Source organism: Colossoma macropomum, unplaced genomic scaffold (assembly GCF_904425465.1).
Source record: "Colossoma macropomum unplaced genomic scaffold, Colossoma_macropomum, whole genome shotgun sequence".
Taxonomy (NCBI): Eukaryota; Metazoa; Chordata; class Actinopteri; order Characiformes; family Serrasalmidae; genus Colossoma; species Colossoma macropomum.
In genome coordinates, this window is record NW_023494797.1 from 18,328,594 (window position 1) to 18,354,813 (window position 26,220).

General features: G+C 39.8%; 1 protein-coding gene across 1 annotated transcript in view; it reads left to right on the forward strand.

Annotated features, from left to right (window-relative positions):
• The first annotated feature begins 1,312 nt into the window (after positions 1-1,312).
• Positions 1,313-26,220, forward strand: part of cdh11 (cadherin 11, type 2, OB-cadherin (osteoblast)) — a 127,533-nt gene continuing 102,625 nt past the window's right edge. The window contains exon 1 of the mRNA XM_036584464.1: positions 1,313-1,848. The gene's annotated coding sequence lies outside the window, so the exon portion shown is untranslated. The remainder of the gene's footprint in view (positions 1,849-26,220) is intronic.

The following is a 26,220-nucleotide window of genomic DNA, read 5'->3' on the forward strand; positions in this document are numbered from 1 at the left end:
AGAGAGAGAGAGAGAGAGGGAGAGAGAGAGAGAGAGAGAGAGAGGGAGAGGAAAGAATGGAGCAAATGGGGAAAAGACAGAGACTAAAAGAGAGAGAGGAGAAACAACAGGAGCGAGAGAAGAAAGAGTGAAAATAGAATGAGTGATAGAGTGGAAGAGAGAGAGAGCAAGAGAAGGGAAGAAACAGAGAGAGAGATAGAAAGGAAAGAATGGAGAGAATGGGGAAGAATGAGACTAAAAAAGAGAGGAAAAAGAAGGGAAAAGGGGTAGAGGGAGAGAGTAAACATAATGGGAGCGAGGAGAGAGAGAGAGGGAGAGTGAAAATGGGAACAATAGAGAGTAAACGGAATGAGAGAGAAAGAGAGAGAGAGGGATGGCGAAGAATGGAGAGAATAGAGAAAAACAGACTAAAAGAGAGACACAAAAGAATGGAAAGAAGGGGGAAATAAGGGGGAAGAGACGAGAGAGTAAACAAAATGGGAGTGAGGGGAGAGAGAGAAAGACAGAAAGAGAGAGAGAGGAGAAACAACAGGAGCGAGAGAAGAAAAAGAAAATAGAACGAGCAATAGTGATAGAGGTGGAGAGATAGATAAATAGAGGGGGAGAGAGAGATGAGAGAGAGGGGGGAACAACAGGAGCGAGAAAAGGAGGAGTGAAAATAGAATGAGTGATTGAGAGATAGAAAGAGAGAGAGAGAGAGAGAGGGAGAATGAGAGAGAAAGAGAGAGAATAGAGACAGAGAGAGGAGAAACAACAGGAGCGAGAAAAGGAGGAGTGAAAATAGAATGAGTGATAGAGAGAGATGGAGAGAGAGAGAAGAGAGAGAGAGAAAGAGAGATAGAGAGACGAGAGAGAGAGAGAGAGAGAGAGAGAGAGAGAGAGAGAGAGAGAGAGAGAGAGAGAGAGAGAGAGGCAGTGTTAATGAACAAATAATGCATTTTAAAATCATACTTTAACACCAGCCTCATCACTGGCTGTATTCGGAGACGACAGAGATCCTCCTCTTTTTTCTTTTTAAATGAAGGGACGCTGAGGCTCCCTCAGTGTTGGGGGGGTCTTCGTGTTCTGAGTGGGTCGGGGTGTAGTTTAGGCTCCATCCACCTGGTGTGATTGGAAGAGAAAGGCAGGGAGGCTGGTTTAACTCGTGCTTTAGCCGGGACCGAACGACAGATGAGTGTGTGTTTCCATGTGGAAAGAGCGAGGGAGAGAGAGGAAGGAGGGACGAGAGAGAGAGCGAGGGGAGGAGGGAGGAGAGAAAAAGAGAGAGAGAGAGCGAGCGAGCGAGAGGGAGGGAGGGAGGGAGGGAGGGGGTTTCGCTCAGCCCCCCGGCAGCGGCAGCAGCAGCAGTGGCAGCAGTGGGAGCAGTGTGTGTGTGTGTGTGTGGTGTGTTGTGTCCTGCTCGCGTTGGGCTGAAAAGCGCTGAGGAAGAGGAGGAGAGAGGACCCTTCTTCTTCTTCTTCTTCTTTTTTTCCCTCCATCATTTCTGGATCCATCCGTTTTTCCTCCAGTGTGGATAATGCTTCAGCTCCATTACTACACTCTACAATTTTACTCTCTCTACTTCTGACAGTGCCCCCAAAAAACAACCTTTCTGGACAAAATAAAGGAAAATTCTAAGTGGACTCGGACAGGAGAGGCTCACGATGGTCTGAGGAGAGCGCCTGGAGTGATTGATATTTCAAAAAAACAGAAGAAAAAGAAAGCAGACGGAGCCGGTTCCTCTGGGATGTTGGTTGAATGTTAAAGAGAAGCAGCAGCAGCAGCAGCAGCAGCGGTGGTGGTGGCGGTTTGTATGTGAGACGTTAATGGGACGTCGAGGGCTCCGGGAGTGACTGAGCGTGAAAAAAGGTAAGGAAAAGAAAGAGAGTGTGAGTGCGTGCGAGAAGCAAAAGGGATCAGCAGACGTGCACACACACGGCGTAATCCGCACACACACTCAGTCAGTGGCAAAGTCAATGGGTTCCTATAGTAAACCCATAAATGTAAAAGAGCCTTTTTCTTCTTCATCAAAGCCGTCACTCTGGCAGTGATGCAATGCTTTGGATTGAGAAAGAAGTACATTCAAATATACCACTTCTATACTTCCTAATGTAGTGCTAAGTGAGGGTACCTGATGTGTAACTTCTTTGCAAAGTGGCACTAAATAGGGCATCAAAGTGGCACCACTGTGTGCCAAAATGCACAATTCTGTGATTTAAACTAGGAGTTTGGCTGGCAGTGTGCTAAATATAGCCATTTTTAAAAGCTGTGTTTATTCTAGCTTAATTCTAGGCAGCATTATGGGCAAAGCCGTGCGTAACGGCAGCCGGTGGGCTTCGGCCAAAAGCGATAATGCAGGACGACTGCATCCGCGCACACACATAAGCAGATACGGAGCGAAGAGCGAGTGTCCTGGTGGAGTTTCACGAAGAGCAGATGAGCCCTGAGAGTCCGACTGTGCTGAATGCAGCAAAAAATGCATTGATCAACACTTGTTTGATCGTTAAAATGTGCAAAAAGGGGATCATTTTCAGAGCTGATATGGCCTCATACGCTTTGAGTTGGGCTTAATGAAAAAGTGCTTTAAATGCAGATTTCAGAGCCCTAGCAGGAAACTTTTTGAAGCATAGCAACACAAAAAGTGTCGTCTGATTATAGGCAATACAAAAGTGCGTATGATCATTATGATGCTTCTACTAATGACGCATTTTATGAAGGTGCTACATTGATAAACTAGGTAGTAACTACATAATAAAGAGCCAGGAGAAAGAAAAAGAGTGGAGAAGAAGCAGAGATTAAAAGTGAATACAAATTGAAATGCTGTTCTCCAGGCGCTCAATAGAGGGTGCTGTTGTTCTTTTTAGCCTCAGCCCAGCCTGAAAGGGCCATTCAGTAAGATGGAGAGCCAGAGCCGGCGTAGCCCACGTTCCCCCGGGGACGCAGAATTCAATCTAACACAGACTGGGGCCTGCGCTGTGGCACTTTGTCAGGATTAACATCTTTCTAGTCAGTAGCTTCTGTTACCTTTGGTGTCACATTACCACCTTGGAGTTGCGCGGGGAGGAAAAATGAAGGGCGCGACGCCCCGGCCTGCGCGCTTTTTTCCCCGTCCCGCATTACTGCGGGTCGATAGAGGAAGAGGCTCAATCATTCCCAGTAAATAAACTCATTCGTTATTTTTGCCTGCTCGCTCTTTTTGAGGAACTTCTCTTCTTCTCCTTCTTCTTCTTCTTCTTCTTATTGCTCCTTCTTTTCTATCTGATCATTTCTGAGCGCAAACTTGTTGTCGTAGGCGGATTTGAATCTTTTAAGACTCTTCTTGTGCGCACACAAACATGTGCGCACCTGACAGGTGAAGAAGAGAAAAGCCTTGACGCTTTCAGCATGCAAAGCATCATTCTTCCCGCTAATTAACAGTCTGCAGGCCTCGCTTCTGAAAAGGCTGAAAAGGTGACAGCGTCAGCTTATCTCGTGGCAAAGTGGCAGCGATTTTTGAGAAAAAAAGAAGTCGCGCTTTCGTCTGTGATCTGGGTTCCATCCTGATCGTCTCGTCGCCGTCTCTTCCGTGACGAAGCAGTAATGTTCTTTCAAATGCTTTGACAATCTGTGGGTGTTTACCCTGCAAAAAGTGGTGTCTTGTCAAGTGAAATTCTCTTAATTATAGTCAATAAATCTAATATTTCTCCTGTTTAGATTGTTGTAAGCCTAATTTAAGATGCTTTGTCTTATTACTAGATATTTTTACTTGTTTTCAGTAATATTCTTTAGTAAAATTATCTCAGTGTGTTGGCGGTTAATGTTGCTTGTGTTAAGAAATGTGCTTTATGTCTAGAAACAAGCTAGATAATCTAATAAGAGCACAACCATCTCAAAATGGGAAATATTAAAAATATCGACTGGATTTAAGATCATTTCACTCGACACGAGGCCACTTTTTGCAGTGTTGTGTCTGAAGTCGGCTTTAACACAATCCAAGAGTTTATTTATGTGTATTTATTTATTTATTTATGAGGGTTGGGACTTCACTCCCACTGCCAGAGAAGGGTTCTTTGGGCCAGTGAATATTAAACAGAACCTCAAGAACCTTTCAATGGATTGTTCTTTACATAACAGTTTCTGAGAACGAGACGGGTGAGTGTAAAGAACCCTTTCAAAGTTCTACAAACTGTAAACACCCTATGAAGAACCTATAAGCTGGTACAGAATAAGTGCCTGATATGAAGGTTCCTTCAAAAGGTTCTTCACGCCCACAGATCTCGTTTTCAGAAGCGAGTCTTCTGTGGCGTCGCTCAAAAAATACTCTTTGTGGAACTTGCCAAGGCTTGCCAGCCTCATTTAACAGCTATCTAAGACTTTATTTATTATTTATTTATTTATTTATGAGGGCTAGGGGCTTAACTCCCACTACACTCTTAAAAACAAAGTTGCCAAAAAGGGTTCTTTGGGCCAGTTTTGGTTCCTCAAAAAAACCTTCTAATGGGTGGTTCTAGGAAGAACTATTTCTGTAAATAGTTGTGTGAGCATGAAGAACCCCTTTGAAGTCTCAGGAACCTCCACATAATGTAAAGGCTCTAGGAAGAACCCTAAAATCAGTAATAACATAATAAAAATAACCTTCAAAAGGTTCCTCACACTCACAAACAAGAAGCCTCAAAGTAATTCTTCTGTGGTGCTATTCAAAAAACCCTTTGTGGAACTTGCTATGGCTTGCCAGCTTCATTTAACAGCATAATGTATCTATTTATTTATTTATTTGTTTGTTTACTGCCACTGCACTCGAATCAGTCTTCTGAGGAAAATAAACAGAACATAATGTTACTAAAACACCTTTCCTAGAACCGTTTATTTGAGCTAAGAACCACTCAGGATCCCTAATGTGTAAGAGTAAAAGTGTAGCTGTTAATGTGATTTAAAACCACTAAAAAAATCCCACGGATTGATTTTTCAGTTCCAGAGGGTCTTGGATAATTGGCTCATTACGGCATCCAGGCTCCGCCCACAAATATATTCATCCTAGCTACAGTTGTGAGTTCTGCTGTACAGTTTCTCATTAGGTTGAATGAATAACCGACTCTAAATGTAGGCATTGTGATATAAACTGAGTCTGTTCTACAGTTCCTCATTAGGTTGAATGAATAACTGACTCTAAATGTAGGTATTGTGATATAAACTGAGTCTGTTCTACAGTTCCTCATTAGGCCGAATGAATAACCGACTCTAAATGTAGGTATTGTGATATAAACTGAGTCTGTCTCAGTTTCTCATTAGGCCGAATGAATAACTGACTCTAAATGCAGGTATTGTGATATAAACTGAGTCTGTTCTACAGTTCCTCATTAGGTTGAATGAATAACCGACTCTAAATGCAGGTATTGTGATATAAACTGAGTCTGTTCTACAGTTTCTCATTAGGCTGAATGAATAACCGACTCTAAATGTAGGTATTGTGATATAAACTGAGTCTGTCTCAGTTTCTCATTAGGCCGAATGAATAACCGACTCTATTTTTTATTATTTTTTTTTTGTTAGCTATGAAAGAACACATCTGTGGGAGGAGCTTAGATGGTCATAGATGGTTGGTAGCCCTAAATTGTGAAATTTCTAGGTGAACGTTTCTGATGGGATGATTCATTCCTTCACAGATGAGGTGTTTTCCTAATGACTGTCAAAGGCCTCTCTCTCCTCCAGATTAATAACACTGACTCACCCCATCTGCTTTAGCAAACACCGAGCTTTGCTGAGCATCATGGAACAGCAAGCAGTTAGACTGCACTGTCAAAAGTAAAGGCTCCTAAATGGTTCTTGGCCTGGACCTATGGTACTAGGACCTTCCCTTACCTGGTATAGAGCCTATATATATATATATATAACCTTTATATTCTTTAAAAAGACTTTTCATGCTTTGTTTAAAGAACCAGCTGTAGTGTTGCTTTATACTGCTGATAAAAATGATGGTGACATTTAATTTTGCTGCTCTGCTGTAGATGCTTAGTTTGTGTTTGACTTACATTCAATTATGCTGAAAATACTGTTATAATGATATATGAGTGAGTGAAATCATCTTTAATCTAGTCAATATATCTAGTATTTCTCATTCTGAGACTATTTAAGCCTACTAGAATATTATGGTACCACTTTACTCTAGGGTGCTGTTCATAAGGCTACATGACACCTACATAAGCTTGTCATGATAACTTACATAGCCCTACATAAGTTTTTATAAACGGTTATTCCAAAACGCGTCATTTGCTGTAAAGGTTAAATTGGCCAATTTTGATCAAAGTCAGCTAAAGTAGCCTTTATGACAGATGATGCCTGTTGTAATAAGCATTTATGAACAGTTATGTAGGGATATGTCAGTTGTCATGACAACCTCATGTAGGTGTCACGTAGCCTAATGAACAGCGCCCTACGGTAAAGTGTTACCATGATTATTTCACTTTTGCCTTGACATTAAAATCATTTTATGTAGTGAAATTCTTGAAACCCGTGAAATTATTGACCTTATATCTTAAAATATGCAATAGATAAAGTCACACTCTTAAAAAGATGGTTCTTCAAGGGTTCTTTAGTGAAGAAAATGGTTCCATATAGAACCATGTGCACTCAAACAATGCTTTGTATAATTAAATGGTTCTTTGCATTGTGAAAGGGTTCTTCAGACTGATGGAGAATATTCTGTAGATATATAGAACCTTTTTTTGAAAATGGTTCTATGTAGCACCTAAAAGGGTTCTTGTATTGTTGCAGTGTCAAGCTTGTCTATAGCACATTCAGGCACATTTTCCATCAATCTAAAAACCCCCTTAATGATGCAAAGAACCCTTAAATCATGTTAAGGGTTCTTTGAGTGTACATGGTTCTATATAGAACCATTTTCTTTACTAAAGAGCCCTTAAAGCACTGTTGTTTTCAAGACTGTAGAAGCACACAACCAGAGCCATTAAGGACCCTTTACATTTACTCTAATCCTAACCTTGAGCTCAACCCAAAAGCTAAATCTAAACCTAATCCTAATGCTGTTGCTAATGAACAAAGGTAGTTTGAGCATCTCTTGGTAAGTTACAGGGGGCCGTGAAGATGAAACGTGACCATAAACAGCTAATCAGAGACCACCGGCTTCGGCAAAACAGGAACGCTGCTAGCACGCCTAGCCCACGTCTGTATTTGCTCTTAGCCCCACCTGCAGCGCGCCGTGGTGACTCCAGCGGGTTTAAGGAGCGCGAGTAGGAGGATGGATTGTGGAATTTCATGTTTTAATTTTCCTCAGAAGAATTATTAATGATGTACTTGACACAGAGTAGAGAGTCATAGCTTCATTTATTCAAAGGGGTCTTTATCGTGCCGCTCTAACCGCGGTTGTGCTAATCGCTGCGTGGGTGCGTGGAACACATCCTGCTCACCCTGAAGAGCAGCAATTAGCAAAGTTGAAATAGATGTTGCCTTTAATACGGTCGCGTTCAGAGCACAGCGTGTTTTTATTTAGCATTTTTGCCCACATCAACAAATCATTAGTTATCTTTCTTTGTTTTCCAGCTAGCGCTCTGTGCTGAGAGATATGCTGGAGATGTATGGGTTGTGTATTATGAGAGCATCTGTGCGGCTCGTGTTTATGTATTAAGAGGTTTCTTACAGCAGCTGAAAGGGCATGTGCCTCCTTTATCATGACTCCAGTCATTTAAGCAGGGCTGTAGACAGGATGATATACTGAGTCTAACAGGCCTCAGAACTAATTTAGCTTTTTAACCTCCAGGACTCGTGAATAGGTCAGCGTTGAAGTGTATTTTGTTAAAGCAGCTTTTTTTTTCCTCGCCCTCCTCGTGTCAAACCCGCTCTTTGATCAAAATGTGCATTATCGTATTGCTTTCCTTTAAGCTCCACCTGAAACTGCGCCACCCGGCTCGGGTCTCCACGACTCTTTTATTCTGTATTAGTTTATGGAAAACATAGGAAAGTATCTGTTAGAGAAAGCTATGAATGCTTTGGTAGGCTTAGCGTGGCCTTCCTCTTGCACTTTCAAAGAAATTCAGCGATTAGATTCACAGTAGAGGAGGTTTACAGCTTGTCCTTGAATTCTGCAGCTTCTTTTCTTCTGTAATTTGTTGTCAGTGTAGACAGAAAAGCTTTACGTGTTGCTAATCTCTAGCTGTTCTATGCTAGCTGCTAACTAGCAATATAAACAGCTACAAGGACTGTTTGTGGATGTCTGTAGATGCCCAGCCTGTAAAAAAATCCAACTTAATCACTTAATTATAGCTGCTAAACTGCAAAAAAGTGATGTCTAATCAAGTGAAAACATCCTAAATCCAGTCAAAATGTCTAATTTTTCACATTATGAGATTGTTGGAAGAATATTATAAGATTGTTTACCTTATTTCTAGAATTTTGCTTGTTTAAAGCTGTGTTTTCTATAGTAAAAGTGTCTAATTTCATTACCAGAGAATGTTAATTTCAAATAGTATTTCTTGAAATAAACAAAATAATCTGCATTGTTATTTATCAAAGCAATAAATAGCAAATAAATGATCTGCCAATAGAAAAAGACACTTTGGCTGGATAAAATGACTTATAAATGTATAGATGCAGGTTAAATAATTGTATAATATTCTTAAAAAAGTCTCATAATGATTAATATTGGCTAAATTGACTAGATTTAAGATTTTTTACTTGCGTAGACATTAACAAAGGTTCATTTTCATACATTGTTCCAAATGTTGAACATGAGGAACATTTAATCAAATATGAAATGTTGATCATGACTTAAATTCACTGTTGCAAGACCTTAAAAGCACCAGTACTTGTTTATTTTCACATATAGGACTATTATCCAGAGCTCAGGCTTTAATTAGTCATAAACTCTTATGTGCATTGATGCTCTAAAGCTTCATCTCCTCTATATGATTTGTTTTCCTTTATACAGCAGAGAATGGAAAAATAGAGGTACGTTAATATTGATATAAAAGACGTACTGAATGTATTTTTCATCCTTTTCTTTTCTCAAAGAAAGAACTGGTACATCTATATGAGGTTTCACTGCAGTATATTGTATACTGAAATACAGAACCTCAAAATGTTCGTCATATTGTTTATTATCTCCCATATTATCATATTGACATCTACACTATTCAAAAAGATGGTTCTTCAAGGGTTCTGTAGTAATGACAATGGATCTACATAAAACCATGAACACTCATGCCTTTGCATGATTAAAAGGTTCTTTGCATAAAATCGTTCTTCAGATTGATGGAGAACGTGCTGTAGATGATTCTATCTTGAGCTTTTTTGAAAAGGGTTCTATATAGCACCAAAAGGGTTCTCCTGTTGTTATAAGCTTGACATTGTATCAATAACAGTTTTGGTGCTATAAAGAACCTTTCTCCAAAATACACAACACATTCATTTGTCTGAGGAACATTTTCATGATGCAAAGAACCCTTTAAGCATGCAAATGGTTCTTGGAGTGTTCATGTTTCTATGTAGACCCACTGTGTTCTCTAAAGAGCCCATGGAAAACCATCTTATATTCCATTGTAATTAGAGAAGTTTGAGATTTCAGTCAGGATTATTTTCATGGACAGTCAAAATAGTGAGGAACCCTCCAAAAATGGGTCTAATTTTGGTGCAACAGTCAAATTTCTGTATACTGTGCATTGCATCAGAATTCATTTATAGATTTGAATCAGATTATTTGCATGGAGAGTCAAAACAGTGAGGAGAAATTCACAAAAGATGAATCTGGGTAACTTGAGAAATCAAAATAAAGTGCAGAGCCGTTTTTGCAGGTCAATAGATCTGATAGATCTGCCATCACTGGTGTTTTTCCTTCATCATGGTTTATTATCTCCTGTATCATCACTGTCACATCAAAACAAAGTCCATTTTTAGACCACACTCTCAGAAATAAAGGTGCTGAACTGTCACTGGGGCAGTGCCCCTCCTGTCACTGGGGTGGGACCCTCAAGGGTCCATCTCAGTACCTTTAATCAGGGGACATAACTGAACCATAATCCACTGAAATGATATGTTCTAAGCTGTACTGACTCCACACACCCCGTCTCGTCTCCAGGCTTTTACTGTTCTGTTTAAAACATTCGGTTATGAAAAGGTACAAATACGAACTTTTCACCTGGAAAAACTTATTTAAGGTTCACAATCAGACCTTAAAACCACTGTTGTACCTTTAAGGGAACATTTACATTGTTTGTACCTTGATGAATGAAAAATGTACCTGAACAGAACCTTTATTACTAACAGTGCAGTTGTACATTTCCCATATAATGCTGATGGAAATGGTCCAAAATGGCCTAAAATCTGGTTATCATAATGTACCATAAAAGCTGGGAACACTTCTCCTGTATAATTTCTCCTTTAAAGTTACCATTTTGCAGATGCACAGATTGTTTTCTAGCTGTATTCCTGCTGACCTGCATGTACCTGCAGACTCTCCGCTGGCAGCATCCATTCTGTCCTTTATCTAAATCCTCTATTTCTCATATTCAAGTGCCTGGCTTATTTAAGAAGCTCAATGATAATTTATCTCCCATATGTGGTCATTAAAATACAGTCTCGCTCTTATCAAATGATCTAAAAATACTCAATCTTAGCGAGCTGTGGCCCAATTGACCTTTAGAAAGAAAGCACAAGCCGCCTGGGAGGCAGCTATAGAGCCCGAACAGTAACAGTGCTGAGCTATGGAAGGTGTTCATTTACGCAGAGCGCTGGGGTCTGAAATTTATGAATTTTCTTACGTTTTCTTGAATGATTTCTGATTTATAGCTCATTGAAATAAACAGAGAAATTGTGTGGAAAGTGTGGATTTCAAACTTTCAATCTATACCACGTTTCAATTTGTAAGTAAGAGATATTTTATGATTTGGATTTGATTAATTTTATGGTTTTGAGGAGAAAATTCACTTTTTCATTATTGAAACGTTTTTGTCTAAACACCTCAAACTCACAGAAGGAAAATTAGATGAAAATGTAAGCCCTTATGTAATTAAATGTGTAATAATTATGTAATTATATTAAAATAAACATGTAATAGACACCAAATATGTAATTGGAAAAAAAACAACCGTGGTTATATAGAGTTAAGAGTGCCATTTTTCACTCAGGCTTGTATAATGGCATCTTTTTGGCTGGCTTTTCTTTGCTTGGAGTCCGGCGAGGCTAAATCTACCGGGCAACTGCTCACTTAATGATGTACTGTAGGAGGTTGGATAAGAAAGGTTTCTGTAGGAGCAGGCAGCGCGCCATAGCTTCTGACCTTTAACTCATAAAAATGTATGTCACAGGTTAGTTCTTGAACACAGGACACCGAGCGATATTACCATGGTTTCCTGCAAAAAAGCATGAAGGGTATCTTTTGTTTGGGAGCACTTTATAATATATATATATAGATTACATTAAATTTAACTTTCCCCTAAACCTGAACTCTAACCTTAACATCAACTCTAAAGCCCAAATCTAAAAGTAACCCTGTTGATAAACAGTGTTTTGAGGTTCCTCAGATAGTTTGAGCATCTGTAGATCTACACACTGCAAAAAATGATATCTTGTTAAGTAACATTATCTTAAATATAGTAAATAAATCTAATATTTCTCCTGTTGTGATCTTACTTTTAAGATTATTTTTCTTATTTCTAAATATTTTTACTTGTATTAAGTAATTTTCATAAGTAAAATTATCCCACTATATTGGCAGATAATTTTGTTTGAAAACAACAAAATTATCTGCCAGTATAATTTGGTAAAATTACTTAAAATAATCAAATAATGTCTAGATATAGGGAAAAATAAGTGTGCAACCATCTCAGAATGGGTAATATTAGATAGATAGACTAGATGTAAGATCATTTGACTTGACAAGATGTCATGTTTTGCAGTGCAGGAGACAAATCTACTTTATCTCATGATTATTTAAGCAACCATCAACTGAAATGTTCTTCTACACTCTCAGAAATAAAGGTACTAAACTATCACTGGGGCAGTGCCCCTCTTGTCAATGGGTGGGACCCTCAAGGGTACATCTCAGTACCTTTAGTCAGGGAACATAACTGAACCATAATCCATTGAAATTATATTTCTTAAGTTGTATTCACATACAACACAGTACACATTGTCCAAGAACCATTTCATGATTCAAAGAACACTTTACCGTTGTCTTTCCTGAAGAACCCTTAAAGAACCATCTTTTTAAGGAGTGTACAAAATTCTTTTGTAACTGGAGAAATTTGAGATTTCAGTCAAGATTATTTGCATGGACAGTCAAAATAGTTAGGAAACTCTCCAAAATGGGGTTGCCTTTTAATTTTGATCAAATTTCTGCATAGTGTGTTCCATCAGAATGAATTAAAGTTTTCTATCAGATTTGCATGGACAGTCAAAGCAGTGAGGAGAAATTCACAAAAGATGAATTTGGGTAACTTGAGAAACCAAAAAAAAGTGCATAGCAGTTTTTGCAGGTCAATAGATCTGATAGATCTGCCATCACTGGCGTTTTTCCTTCATCGTGGTTTTATTATCTCCTGTATCATCACTGTCACATCAAAACAAAGTCCATTTTTAGACCACACTCTCAGAAATAAAGGCCCTAAACTGTCCTTGGGTCAGTCCCCCTCCTGTCACTGGGGTGGGACCCTCAAGGGTCCATCTCAGTACCTTTAGTCAGGGAACATAACTGAACCATAATCCACTGAAATGATATGTTCTAAGCTGTACTGACTCCACACACCCCGTCTCGTCTCCAGGCTTTTATTTTACTGTTCTGTTTAAAACATTCGGTTATGAAACGGTACAAATATGAACTTTTCACCTGGAAAAACTTATTTAAGGTTCACAATCAGACCTTAAAACCACTGTTGCACCTCTGAGGAAACATTAACATCATTTGTTCAGGCCATGTTCCATTCTGCTGACCATCTGATGGGCACTCTTCCTCTAAAGACCAGGGCTACAATGGTGGCTTTTTTTGGCCGGCTTTGCTTTGTGATAATAAAAGATTTAAATCCAACACCAGAGTAGCTTTTGTATACGCTGAGTAACTGAGAGAACATCTCCATTGTTTGTACCTTGATGAATGAAAAACGTACCTGCACAGAACCTTTATTTGCAACAGTGAAGGAGCCAAACATGGTCCACCTTTTATTTCGCATGCTGCTTCAGACCGAAGTGTTTTTCTTTCCCTTTTGTGAAGCTACTTGTTGTATGAATGGTTCCAGATTGCTTACATGTAAAGGCATTAGTTAATTGAAGGTTTAGCGTTAGCTGTGAGGATGGCGGAGCTGGGCTTTAGATTAGAGCAGCTCTTTTTTTCTTTTGGAGTGGGCGAGGGGTGGGTGTATACATTGATCCCTAATGACATGCTCCATCGCTCCTTCTGTTAATCTGCAATAAAGCTAATTGTTAGCTTCTCCAGTTCCACCCTAGCAACAGACCACAACCGCTCTTCTGTTTGGGACTAATAAAACAATAAGAGCGCTTGTGCACCTCCGAAAGCAGCTGGTGGGAGCGCAAAAGGCACAAATGTTTGTGACTGGGGCCTTTTTACCACTGCTGAAAGTGAACTAATATCTTTTAATTTACAAATCACCCACAGCCAGCAATCAGAGTGTTAAGTGTGCTAGGTTTGTTCATTATCTGGTGGCATATGGTAATAGCACATTTGCTTAATCAGCTACTGCTTATTCCAACTCTTTCCCTTTCATCCTTTCACTGTGCAAGTGGTGGAGTAAGGTTCAGAGCAATTATATGATTTTTTTTTCGCTGGGATGTGTACTCTTCAGTCTGTGGGATAATTAAGTCTTGGAGAATATTGAAAGAGTTGGGGGAAGGAGAAGAATGCCAAGAATCAAAACCTGCTTGGTTTAATTTCAGGTGACACGTATTTGCGTGTAGTTATCGGGAGACTGCTAATCGCGACATTATTCTACCTTCAAATATTTATATGTTGCCTCAGCAACCTGTGAAATTGCTCAAACGAGCGAAAAAAGGAGCATCTGAAGGATGACAACAGCACCAGATGCTCACTGTTCGTCTTACATGGATGTTACTGCTTGGAGTTCTAGTTTTGCTGCACCAGTCAAGTCTCGGCAAAGGATATTCCATCGGAATTGAGGTTTCAATCAGGAATATTTGCTCGGAGAGCCAAAGTAGTGAGGAGAACGCTTCCTAATTTTGGCGCAACAGTCAAGCACGTTCCATTTTCGCTGAATATGTTGGAGATTTCGATCAAAATAGTCAAAATAGTGAGGAGAAACCCGAGAAAAAAAGGAAAAAGAGGCGTCCAGGTAACTTGAGACAGCCAGAACAAAGTGCATAGCAGCTTTCGCAGGTCAATGGATCTCCCATCACCGGCTGTCTCTCTCCTCCATTGTGTTTTCTCACAGAGCCCGAGCCTCACATGTTCTCAATATTTTATGTGGCGGAGGGTCTGCTGGGCATGTAATGAAGGGAAGGTCAAGATATTCGTCCAAATTCCCTCCTACAAACAGGCGCTCTAAATGTCAGACAGGCCGCGAGAAAGGGAAGCTGAACTTTCTCCTTAAAGCTCAGTCGGGTTCCTCTTTATTCTCCTTCATCTTCGCCCGCTCCCTCCTCAGCACCGTGTCGGCTAGCTTCGGTCAAAATTCACCGCGTACCGCCAGCCTTTTCTTCAGCTAGAGTGACTCCCTTCATGTTCTATTAAACCCTCATCAACCCTGTCCCTCCTGTCAGTCATCTCACCGCTCCCTTCTCAAAAGAGAGAAGAAGAAAAGAGGCTAAAACTCAAAGTGCGTTTGAGGCATCCACGGCGCAGGGTAAGCAACTGACTCGATGCATTTTATGAGAGAGATGAGAAGAAAAGCTCTAAGGGTGGTGGTGTCATATACCTCAACAGCCAACAGTCAGGACAGATGGTGGAAGGCCACTACTGCAGTCCACTTTAGCCAAGGAAAGCTAGCTAGATAGCTAGAACTGAGGATTCCTGCCCAGTGTCAACGGCCTTGGTAATATATTCATCCCACTAATCCCTGAGCTGACACAATGGAGTGTGAAGAATCAGGCCATGTTCCATTCTGCTGACCATCTGATGGGCACTCTTCCTCCAAAGACCAGGGCTACAATGGTGGCTTTTTTGGCCGGCTTTGCTTTGTGATAATAAAAGATTTAAATCTAACACCAGTGTGGCTTTTGTCAACACTGAATAACAATCAGGGCTAATTACAACTCAGTTAGCCAGCTCAGGGAGGCACTAAGGCTTAACCTCTACTCTCCCGAAGTGTGAGGGTGTATGAGGCAGATGACTGTGGTGGTTCAGAGATAAGAGAATTGGTTCCATCTCTCGGTGGATCAGTCGTTTAAAAAAGGGCTGCTGTAGCTAAGTGCCTAGCCTAGCTTAGCCTTGTGTCAGCATGGTAGTACCTTGCTTAGCCTTGTGCGAGTGTGATAACTGAGGGACTTGGATGGCAACATCGCTATGAGGAGGTTGATTAACAAACACAGCACCGATAACCTCTCAATCCTTGCTATTTGCCGGCTTGTCTCAGTGATCTATAAAGCCCTGGCTTCACCCCTGGCAGGAAATCTGTCTCAAAAATTAGACCTGGGGTTCATAATCAGTGGTTTGTTTACTCCGGAAGAACGTGGGTCCTTTCCCCTGCCAGGGTCCATTAAACTTGAATAGGTATGCAAATTATTCTCCTTTGCCTTTTTCCTTTCATTTTTTTATGCCTATTATAATAGCTAATAGCGCAAGATTGATTATCTTTATTTATATATGTTTTCCACATCTAAAAGATCTCATTTCCTTCAGAGGAAATTGCTGACTAAATCAATGACAGTGAATAAAACAACAAGGAGGAGGAAAAGTGTGTGAATTCCATTGCATCGGAACATCTGGTGTTCTAGCAAATGGGTTCACATCTTTGACATACATATGCTACCCACATAGCCAAGCCAAAGGACCCACAAAAGCGATGAGGGAAAAAGTGCCTGCACATGTTTTTATAGAATCCTTTTTTCGTATTGACATTTCCAGGAAAAGGGAGGTTTCATTGATTCGACTTGATCTCTTTCAAGGTTTTTTTTGTGCCGTTTTCTTTTCTGGCACCGAAATCATCCAAGAAAAAATGGGGAAGGGGTGAATAATTTATTTAGTTCTGCTCCTCGTCGCGGCTAATGGGAATCGGTTGGGTCACAAAGGCAAGCATTTGTAAATGAAGCAGATAAACCTTTCGGGCTAGACAAGGAACGTTTTGTTTGACACAGGAATTCTGTTGTCCGCTGTTTTGGTTGTCAAGTACTCTGGAAGGCAGGATGTGAGGCAGTTCCACAATGGCTCTTTCAGCTCTGAATCTCAGATGCAGGGAGATGCTGTCCCGCCTCTTTTCACACTGCCCTAATCTCTTTATCAGGCCGCCACAATGGCGGATTCAGCCCCGCAGCCCCGCGGGCCAAACCCCGGCTTCAAATGCGAGCGGCCGGGCGGCAGACGGAGCAAAACGAACCGAGGCCTAACCTCGGCGGAGCCGAGGAAAAGAAGCAAAGAGCAAACTTTGTCAAAGGTGTCCTCATCTCATCTGTCCTGTAGGGAGGCATTTCAAATGCAGAAGTATAGAAAGAGAGTAAACAAAACATAACATCACTGGAATTTCTAAACCTGCATTTCTTTATTCTTTTGTTCCACTTGAAAATGCCAGGTGTCCTTCACATTCTGTAAACACCTCCAGAATTATTTGGAATGAAATCCCTTAAAGCCGAGGCAGTTTCATTTCTTTCCTTCTGCTGTAAAGTCGCCAGTTCAGAGATACGAGGTTTTGTTACCACAGCGACGGTAAGAATGGGAGGTGTTTTACCCCGCTGTCTAGTGGCCCACTTTGTTTGGTGCAAGCTGTCAGAGTAGGTTTGCGTCACTGAGCCCATTCACACCCCTGGAGTCTCTGACGCGGCTGCCCGGCCGACATTTTGATCCAGGACTGCCGGTCCAGAGAGAGATGGTTTTTCCACTGCCTCTGTGGGCGATCATTTTTTTGTCTTTGTGCATTTGGAAAACACTTTAACCCTCAAATACCCACTTTGGTGACCCATGACTTCACCTCCTTATCACCTTTTCCATTTCTGTTCAGATAAGCCAGAAGAAAATGATCAAAATATAACAAAATATAATATTTTTAGGGCTGATCTGAACAGCATTTTCCAGGCTACGACTACTTGTACACTGCAAAAAATACTATCAAGTAAAATGATCTTAAATCTAGTCAATATATCTAATATGTCCCATTATGAGATGGTTGTGCACTAGTTATAGATTATCTAGCTTATTTCTACACATTATTTACTTATTTTAGGTCATTTTATGAAGTAAAATTATCTCACTATACTGCAGATCATTTCTTAAAACAAGCAAAATTATCTGCCAACATAGTGAGATGTTTTACTTAATAAAATTACTTGAAACAAGTAAAAAATATCTAGAAATGAGGAAAATAATCTTAAATTAATCTTACAACAGTCTCAACAGGAAAAAAATATAGATTTATTGACTACAGTTAAGATAACTGTACTTGACAAGATAACATTTTTTGCAGTGAACTCAAAATCAACATTCGCATTTCTTAATTAAACAAAACCGTAAATATGTTTGTTATTGCAGTTCAAAATGTATCCAGTAGGCGGCAATGATGCATTAATGGTATATACATTATATATTCTATATAGCACAAAAAAGCTAAAATGCTCGTTATCTTATCTTAACGAGTTCACCTGTAATTTATTTATTTCAAATAATTTCCGCGTATTAAAAATAACTGCTATTTCTACAGTTTTTGTGGCTTAAAAAATGCCTCTTCCAAATGCCAGAATACCAGCAAATAATCGAGTATCCAAATTTTTCAAGCTAGTCCGAGTTATTTTGTCATTGACATATTATATTGTTTGTCAGATTTGGATTAAATTCAGATGAATAACTGAAATGCCACCAGAAAAAACAAAAAATGTGATTCAGCTCTGCAGAAAAGAATAAAACACTCTAAAAAGCACCTCTGAGAAAATAAATGGAGTTTACAAAGATATTTTTCATTTTTGAGCAGCTTCACTTGCTGTTGTATTTGAGTCTATGACTGTGTTTCATATTGTAAGATTGCAAAAACAGAAAGTTAGGTTTACATTTACATCATTTTTTCGTGTTTGTGCGCTTGGAGCATTATTCATCGTACTTCTGCTGTACTGGAACACATTTATCCACCTGCAAAAGTTGGCAGTTTTATTTTTTGCCTTTTCTCATGCATAAAAATATGTGGACGGAAATCTGTGCTGAGTGGTGTGTGGTCTTATTTACCCAAGAAACCTCAAATTTAATAATATCACGACTGTTTAATTTTATGATAATATCAGGATGACCTTCTCCTGCTGACCCTGCTTTTGCTCAGATTGTGCTTGTGCTGTCTGGATGGGATCATTTCCACGTTTCTGCCATGGTGGGTGGCCTGTGGGAAGATTCCCATTAAGAAAAACAGCCGTTTCTCTTAGTAATCAGCCTGGTGAGCATTAGCACTACAACAGTTACAGCAGAGGGGCTATAACAGCCTTTACGCTGGGGGCGGAGCTTCTACTGTCACGTCCACAAGGACATAAAGGCCACTCGGGGTCAGCAGGACATTCAGAAAGTGTCGTAAACCCATGTGTGATGGAGGAGTGAAGCCATGCTGACAGACCTGGGCAGTTCAGGGAAGATGTGGACCCTGAACTGGAGGCCACCTGCCTGCAGGACACCACCGCCCCCCCACAGACAAAGCAAACGGGTCTTGTTTCCTTTAACTATCATGCAAAACGGCTTTTTAGAGTGCAGTTCCCATCCGAGCGACCCCCTTTTTTCTGACAATCCCTCCATTCACCTGCATTCACTGTGCTTAAACTCTTTTTTCCTGGAGCACACTTGCGTGATTACTGACCTGACAGCTGTCTGGGTATGAAAGGCTCCCCTAAGAAACTTTCAGACCACCATGTATGGGACTTGTGGGGGTGGGTGGGAGAGCTGGGGGGGGGGTCATGATGACAAAGCATGCTACATACAGATACATAGATTAATGGTTACACTTTATTTGCATGGTCCATTGTAGATGCAGGTCTTTAACTTGTGCAGTGAACTGTTTTGGTATCTTTGCTGGTGAGTACAGTGCTGTTAAAGCCCATACAAACCCTCATATCTCCTAATTAAGTAGCTTTACAGGACAGAAAACAAAAACCTTCACCATTTTAGGTGTAAGTTAACCCCTTAAAGCCCAGGCTTATGACATACTCAGGGCTTATTATTCAGTAACTACAGGGACTTCAATGCAAACCGGCTGAGCTACTCTTGGGTTATAGAAGTGTGGGCCTTTGGGCCTGCCGGTGCGCCCTGGACCTTTAAGAGTTAATGGAATAAGATTTTACTATAAGTTTTTGAACCATTATTCGTCCCTTTGCATTGAAATTTTGACTTAATGTACATGTTGTTAATATATTTATCGCTGCTGTCGGAAGAAAACCTTGTATCTCCATTTTTGACAGTTTTCAGTTTTTGATATAATTTGAAAATTCTTGTTATTCTTTACATTGCATGTAAATTTCACGATGAATGGACTAAAAGAAATGCCCCAAAATGACTTGGAAAAAATTCTGGTTCCTTTGACTTACATTAAGTAAAGTAAAGTAAAGTAGGTTTTTTCCTTCTCCTGTAATTTTTTTTTTTTGGAAATACAAGGTTTTTCTCCAACAACAGTGACATATACATATATAATGATTGCATATATTATTATTATAATTATTATTATTATTATTATTATTATTATTATGGGCTGCCAAGTTTTGCTCTAATGGCAACTACAGTGGTGCTTGAAAGTTCGTGAACCCTTCAGAATTTTCTATATTTCTGCATAAATTTGACCTAAAACTTCATCAGATTTTCACACAAGTCCTAATTGTAGATACAGAGAACCAAATCAGACAGATGAGACCGAAATATTAGACTTGTTCATTTATTTATTGAGGACAATGATCCAAAAACTTCAAGCACCACTGTACCCTGTTAAAGTAAGTAGTCAGACTAATAACAACAAAAATAACAGTATTTCTACCAGCTGTCTGTCTCATGAAGCGTTCTTTATGTCTTAGCCAGCTGACTTTGGAAACTTATTCAGTCAAACTCTGGATTTTCTGTCAAACCATGGTGGATCACATTTTGCCAGATTACACCACCATGGAAACTTATGCTGTATGGCTAACCATTACAAATATATTTTTCATTTTTCAGCAGCTTCACTTGCTGTTGTGTTTGATTCTGTGATTGTATTTCATATTGTAAGATTGCAGAGACAGAATACACGCCACAAAAATGGAAACACCTGACCAGCCATGTGATTTTGTTATGCTTACATTTACATTATTTTTTTGTGTTTATCTGCTTGCAGCATCATTTATCATACTTCTGTTGTACTGGCACACATTTATCCACCTGCAAATATTGGCAATTTTATTCTTTTGCCTTTTTTATGCATAAAAATGTTTGGGTGGAAACCTGTGCTGAGTGGTGTGAGGTCTTGTTTACCCAAGAAACCTCAAATTTAATAATATCATGATTGTTTAATTCAGGATGATATTATCATGAAACAGGCTTCATATCTTAGCCAGCTGACTTTGCAAACTTAGTTCGATCCAACTCTGGATTTTCTGTCAAACCATGGTGGATCACTTTTTGCCAGACTACATCACCATGGCAACTTATGCTGTATGGCTAACTCACTCCAGAGCCAGTTAAGTTGTAGATTATGTATGTATTTATTTATTTATTACTGGAATTACTGCAAGTCAGAAGCTATTAACTTGTTTTATAGTACATATCCAATTAAGACACTACATGAAAAATACCACAGCAACCACTTAGTGACCTCTGGGCTGAGCAGCCAGTTGTGAAAACTGTAGCTTTACAGTGGATGAACAAAAATCATATATAAATATGAAAAAAGCAGTTATTACAACACCTAAAGCACCACTGTAAACACAGTGACTCCAGCCGTTTGTTGTAAATGTCACACTGTATGTTACTTAACTGCAGCTGCATCTATTAGGTTTTGTAAACTTATTCAGAAAGCCTGTCCGAGTTGACCGTGCTTTGCGAGACAGGCCTTGTTTGTTTACTAATCGAGCATTTGTAAATAAGCTCTGGGAGGCCATCAAAGTAAGCAGTGGCCAATAATGTTTTACAGGTTAGCATGCTCACCTCTACACAAATCAAAGCCGTGCTCATCCACCTTCATTGCATATGCATGACCTCCAGACTCTTAGCAGCGCGGAAAGCCTCGGAGGTGCTGACGTGCAGATTTGGAGCTCTGTGCAGGTCACAGTCTTATACTGAGGGAAGGTTTGGAGCTCCGTCGGTTTGTCCTCTGCTTCTGAAACATCTCAGAGCGGAGCAGCAGATGTGGTGTCGAAAATGAGGAGGTGCAGGAGCGGCGCGCCGAGCAGAAGCAGGGAGATTTGCGAGGAAATGCATGACCCTGAGTCCTTGGAGGCATTCATCCACTGCTGTCTGCTGTTTGGACCTCAGCAGGCTGTCATAGAAACAGCAGATGGACACGTGGCCTCGTGTTGAAGAAAGATAAATAGGCAGAATGCTGACTCGCTCTTTTCCACCGGCCACTCTCGGTTTGAAAGGTTGTTGCTGAAACGTTCAAAACTGCTGCCAAACTCTGGCCACTTATGATTGCTTTTACGATAATGGGCCACGTTTTCTTGCCCAGGCCCATTTTTATGATACTTGTATTATTATTTTTTTTCCTGAAGTCTGCTGATAACATTTGTGTGACTTTAGATACCAAAAAAAAAGCCATAATTCATTTTTTACAGGAGAATTTCCCAATATATTTTTATCCCCTGGAACCGGGGTCGGCAACCCAAATGTGAAGAAGACCCATTTTGTCTTGTTTCAAGAAAGATGAATTCACCTTGAGAGCCACGACATTTTATTGAAGTAATGTTTTACTATCTTGGCTTTAAATATGTCTCAGTATGTGCTTATGTCCTAAAATAGGCTACAAAATATAATATAAACAAAAACACAGACATACTTTGTCTGCTTTAAGCTTTAGCTCAGCTATAGCCACTTTTCTCACATCTCTGGCAGGAAACTTTTCCTCAAAAGTGGAACAGTTTCTTGTAAAATGTCTCTGAATGTTCGAGTTTTTTTCTTGTTTGAATTTTCCCGTTCCACCTTAAATGGTGCCTGAGATGCCAGAATGTAACTGCTGCAGCATTTAAGGTGGAACGGGACAATTCAAATAAGAAGCTGGCGAATGAGAAGCGACTTCAGCTTCACGAATTTTTAGTGTTTGACAGTTTCTCGTTGCATTTTAAACATATCGGAAAACTAGGTGGAGTGATTATGAATGCAAATAAGTCTATTAGTCTCGATGTTCGTTCAATAGCTACTAGCTAGGCGAGATTGCTGTCTGTGTTGCTATGGTGACCAGCAGTCTGCACTGATCTTCAGGGTTAAAGGGTGAATTAGCAGTTCTACATTAACTCCAGAGTTTAAGACCATTTATAGTTAAACTGTGTTGAACGATCAGCAGAGCTTTATTTTACTGTAAAGGAGGATTATTTTATTTTTACCTACAAACCTGATTCAGCTGTGGAGCCACAACAGGGCAGTAAAAGAGCCGCATGTTGCCGACCCCTGCACTAGAGTTAAACAGGCTGTGCCTTTAAGACAAAAGCATGTAAATGAGCTCTGTTATGATTGGCTCATTCAAAAAGATGCACTCCTTATAGCTTCAGAACGAGTGGGTGGGGCTAGAGCTCTTATTCTTTGTAGGCTGAATGGGTGGTCATGTGGGAAAGTGTTGACAACCCAATATGAATGAATCATATTCTGAAACTTTAACATCAAACTTGCCTTTCCTCTTAAAAAGCAAGGACAGGTCCATGATATAGACCCTTCAGTGTGATTGTATCTACTGTAGTTGCACTGAATATGCATGCAGGGTGTATATATTGCCTTTACGATGCACACTTAGCCAGTGTGGGGTCCCATTCCGTCTCACACGGAGAGCTGGATGGGGAATTTCAAACTGTAGGGTGGTTGAAATGGAAGGTGGATGCAGTCGTTTATCACAAGCGTTCTGTCTGCAAGCAAAGCAAAACCGGGAGCTCTTTCTCTCAGAGCAGCGGAGAAACGAGAAACGCGACACATAAAAAAATAGAAAGAAGGAGAAATGAATGTCTTCTGAGGCCACTGTGGCAAATAACGCGCATCCTGCCTTTCCCAAGATTGCCTGGAATACATTTGGGATGGAATAAAGCAAGGATGCAGCTGCTCTTATCCCATACAGACTACTGAAATATTGCTTTATGGTTCAGCACGACAACATTTTCAGAAGTTCAGGGACGTCTGTGTTTTCCTAATGTTATTAATGAATGAGATTCCTATAAACTAATGATTTCTATAGAATTAGTAGTAGTTATAAAATTAATGAAAATAATTACAGCAAAAAAACAACATTAATGGTATTAATATCTGTCAACTTCCCCTTTTTTTGTTTACTTAAACCGACTAACCTTAAATGCTTAGCAAGGAGGGTTCTATATAGTACCAAAAAAGGTTCTATGACTTGTAGCAAACCCTTTTGGTGCTATATGACAAATGAAAATGCTTTGTTTGTTGGTATTAAAGAATCGTGCGAAGAAACAGTGTAAAGAACCTCCACATGATATAATGTTCTAGGACTTTCGTGACTCCCCAGTACACCCAGACCAAGAACTATTTAGGAACCCTTATTTTTAAAGGGTCTAGAACATGAAAAAACGAATTTTGTTCATTTTTATGTCTTTTTAGTTCCAAAATAGTCACCAACTAGTCCAGATAAGGTCCAGATTAGTCCACTAAGCTCCCTAATTGCTTTTATGATGTCACAAAACACAAAACATCTGGTAACAAAATGGTAAGTTTACAGGAGAAGGAAAAAAATGTTCTTCTAGTAATGGAACTTAATGGAACCTGATGATCTGTTTTTTTTTCTATCATTTGTTCATTGTGAAATTTTGAAACAAACAGAGCTTTAAAATTATGCAAAAAGGTAAAAAAAAAAGACAAAAATTGAGATATAAAGTGTTTTGCATGACATCGATAATATATCCACCTATTCAGCCTATAGCAGTTTAGCCCCGCCCACTCACACTGAAGTGTTCCAGCCTGGATTGCTTTTTGAGAGAGGGCAGCCAATCAGAACAGAGCTCATTTACATATATCACTGTCAAAGGCACAGCCTGGTTCGTTCTAAAGGATAAAGAGAGGCCCTTTAAGATGAGTTCTGCTGTGTACAATAGCACAGATGTTATAATGTGGGACGTAGGTGCTTTAAGAGAGCCAGGCTTTGGGTAAACACTTCTACTTTGACTCCTAGAGGTCAGCGGGTTAAAGGGTAGGTTAGCTGCCTCGCTCTCTCTCTCGGTAATTGAGACGGCCGTCTGTTCTCGGGGCTCTGGAATCGTCAGTATGCAGCCGGCCGCTCTCCTCCATCCGAGTGGCTTTTCAATTACTGCGGCGAGCTGAGGGGGGAAAGGAGCTTGACTAAAGCCATGACATAAACCATTTATACTGCGACTCCATCTCGGCCCCGACGCCAAAGCAGGCCGGACAGTTCATTTAAAAGAAAAATTAATCGCACATGGTTTGAGGCAAACAATAACACTTTATGACTGGTCACTGGCAGCTCAGTAAATCGAAGGGTCGAACTAAAGAGAGTGAAAACTGTAGGAAAATGGTGGAAAATTGGCCCTGCGTTTTAGCTAATTGCTGCAGAGCGTCGGAATGTGAGGTTTTGAGTTCTGACAGGGCAGAAAGGGAGAAAGAAAGAAAGAAAGAAAGAAAGAAAGAAAGAAAGAGAAAGAAAGAAAGAAAGTGTTTGTGTTTAGATAATAAAAGCTGGTTTTATTTAACCCTCAGAAGAGCTTTGAATGTGGTAGAAATTATAGCTTATTGAAAAAGTGGAATCAAATCAGGTCAAAGTTTATTTATGTAGAGCTTTTTACAACAAATGTTGTCACAAAGCAGCTTTACAGAAAAATCCAGATCCGAGCCCCCATGAGCATCGCTAATGGCGACAGTGGCAAGAAAAGCTCTCTAAGACCAAGAGGAAAAACTGGTAACACTTTCTATGAATGTCGCATTTGTAACCATCTATAAACACATTTATAACATGTTATAATGCATTCATATGGCATTATAAACATGATTATAAACATTTATAAAAATGAATTACACTTTATAGCCATGTTTATTATACATTATGAATTGTTAATGTAATGCATTATAAGTAGTGTCGATAACATGTTATACTGTCAGTGCCAAAGAAGTCAGTCCCAGCTTGGAGAGCGTAAAGTAAAGACGAATACCAAGCTAACGGTGGTGAACATTACCTTTCCCACATTGGGTAAAACACTGATGGCAGCTCTAGTTTAAACTCTGACATTTGAAGCCTGTAATGTGCTTTACTGTGAATGTTTTAGTGTTTCAGTAAATCCTTCAGTAAATACTTCAACTTGAAGCCTCACTCTGAACACTGGAGGAGGCTTTAGTACAGTACGCTTCACTTTACTTAGAGCGGACAAATACCACTTATGAGCTCTTATAATTTGTTATGATCAGTACTTATAATGTATTATGTTAACAATTCATAATGCATAATAAGCATGGCTATAATGTGTAATGCATTTTTATAAATATTTATAGCCATGTTTATAATGTCTTATGAATGCATTATAACATGTTATGAATGTGTTTATAGATGCTTACAAAGGTGACATTCATAGAAAGTGTTACCAAATATGTTTTTCAATGGTTCTTTATTAAAGACAGCAGTTCTATAGAACCGTGAACACTCAAAGAACCATCAACATGCTTAATTGGTTCTTTCCATGGTGAAACCATTATTCAGGTTGACTGGGAATGTGTTGTACATGGTTCTACATGGCATCTTTTTGAAAATGGTTCTACATAGCACCAAAAAAGGTTCTGCTATTTGTATGATGTCACGCTTGTAACAACAGCAGAACCCTTTTTGGTGATCTATAGAGCCACATACAACACATTCTCCATCAACCTGAAGAAAATGTCACCATTCAAAGAACTATTTAAGCATGCAACTTGTTCTTTGGGTGCTTATGATCCAGGATAGAACCGCTGTCTTTACTAAAGAACCCTTGAAGCGACCACCTCTTTTAGAATCT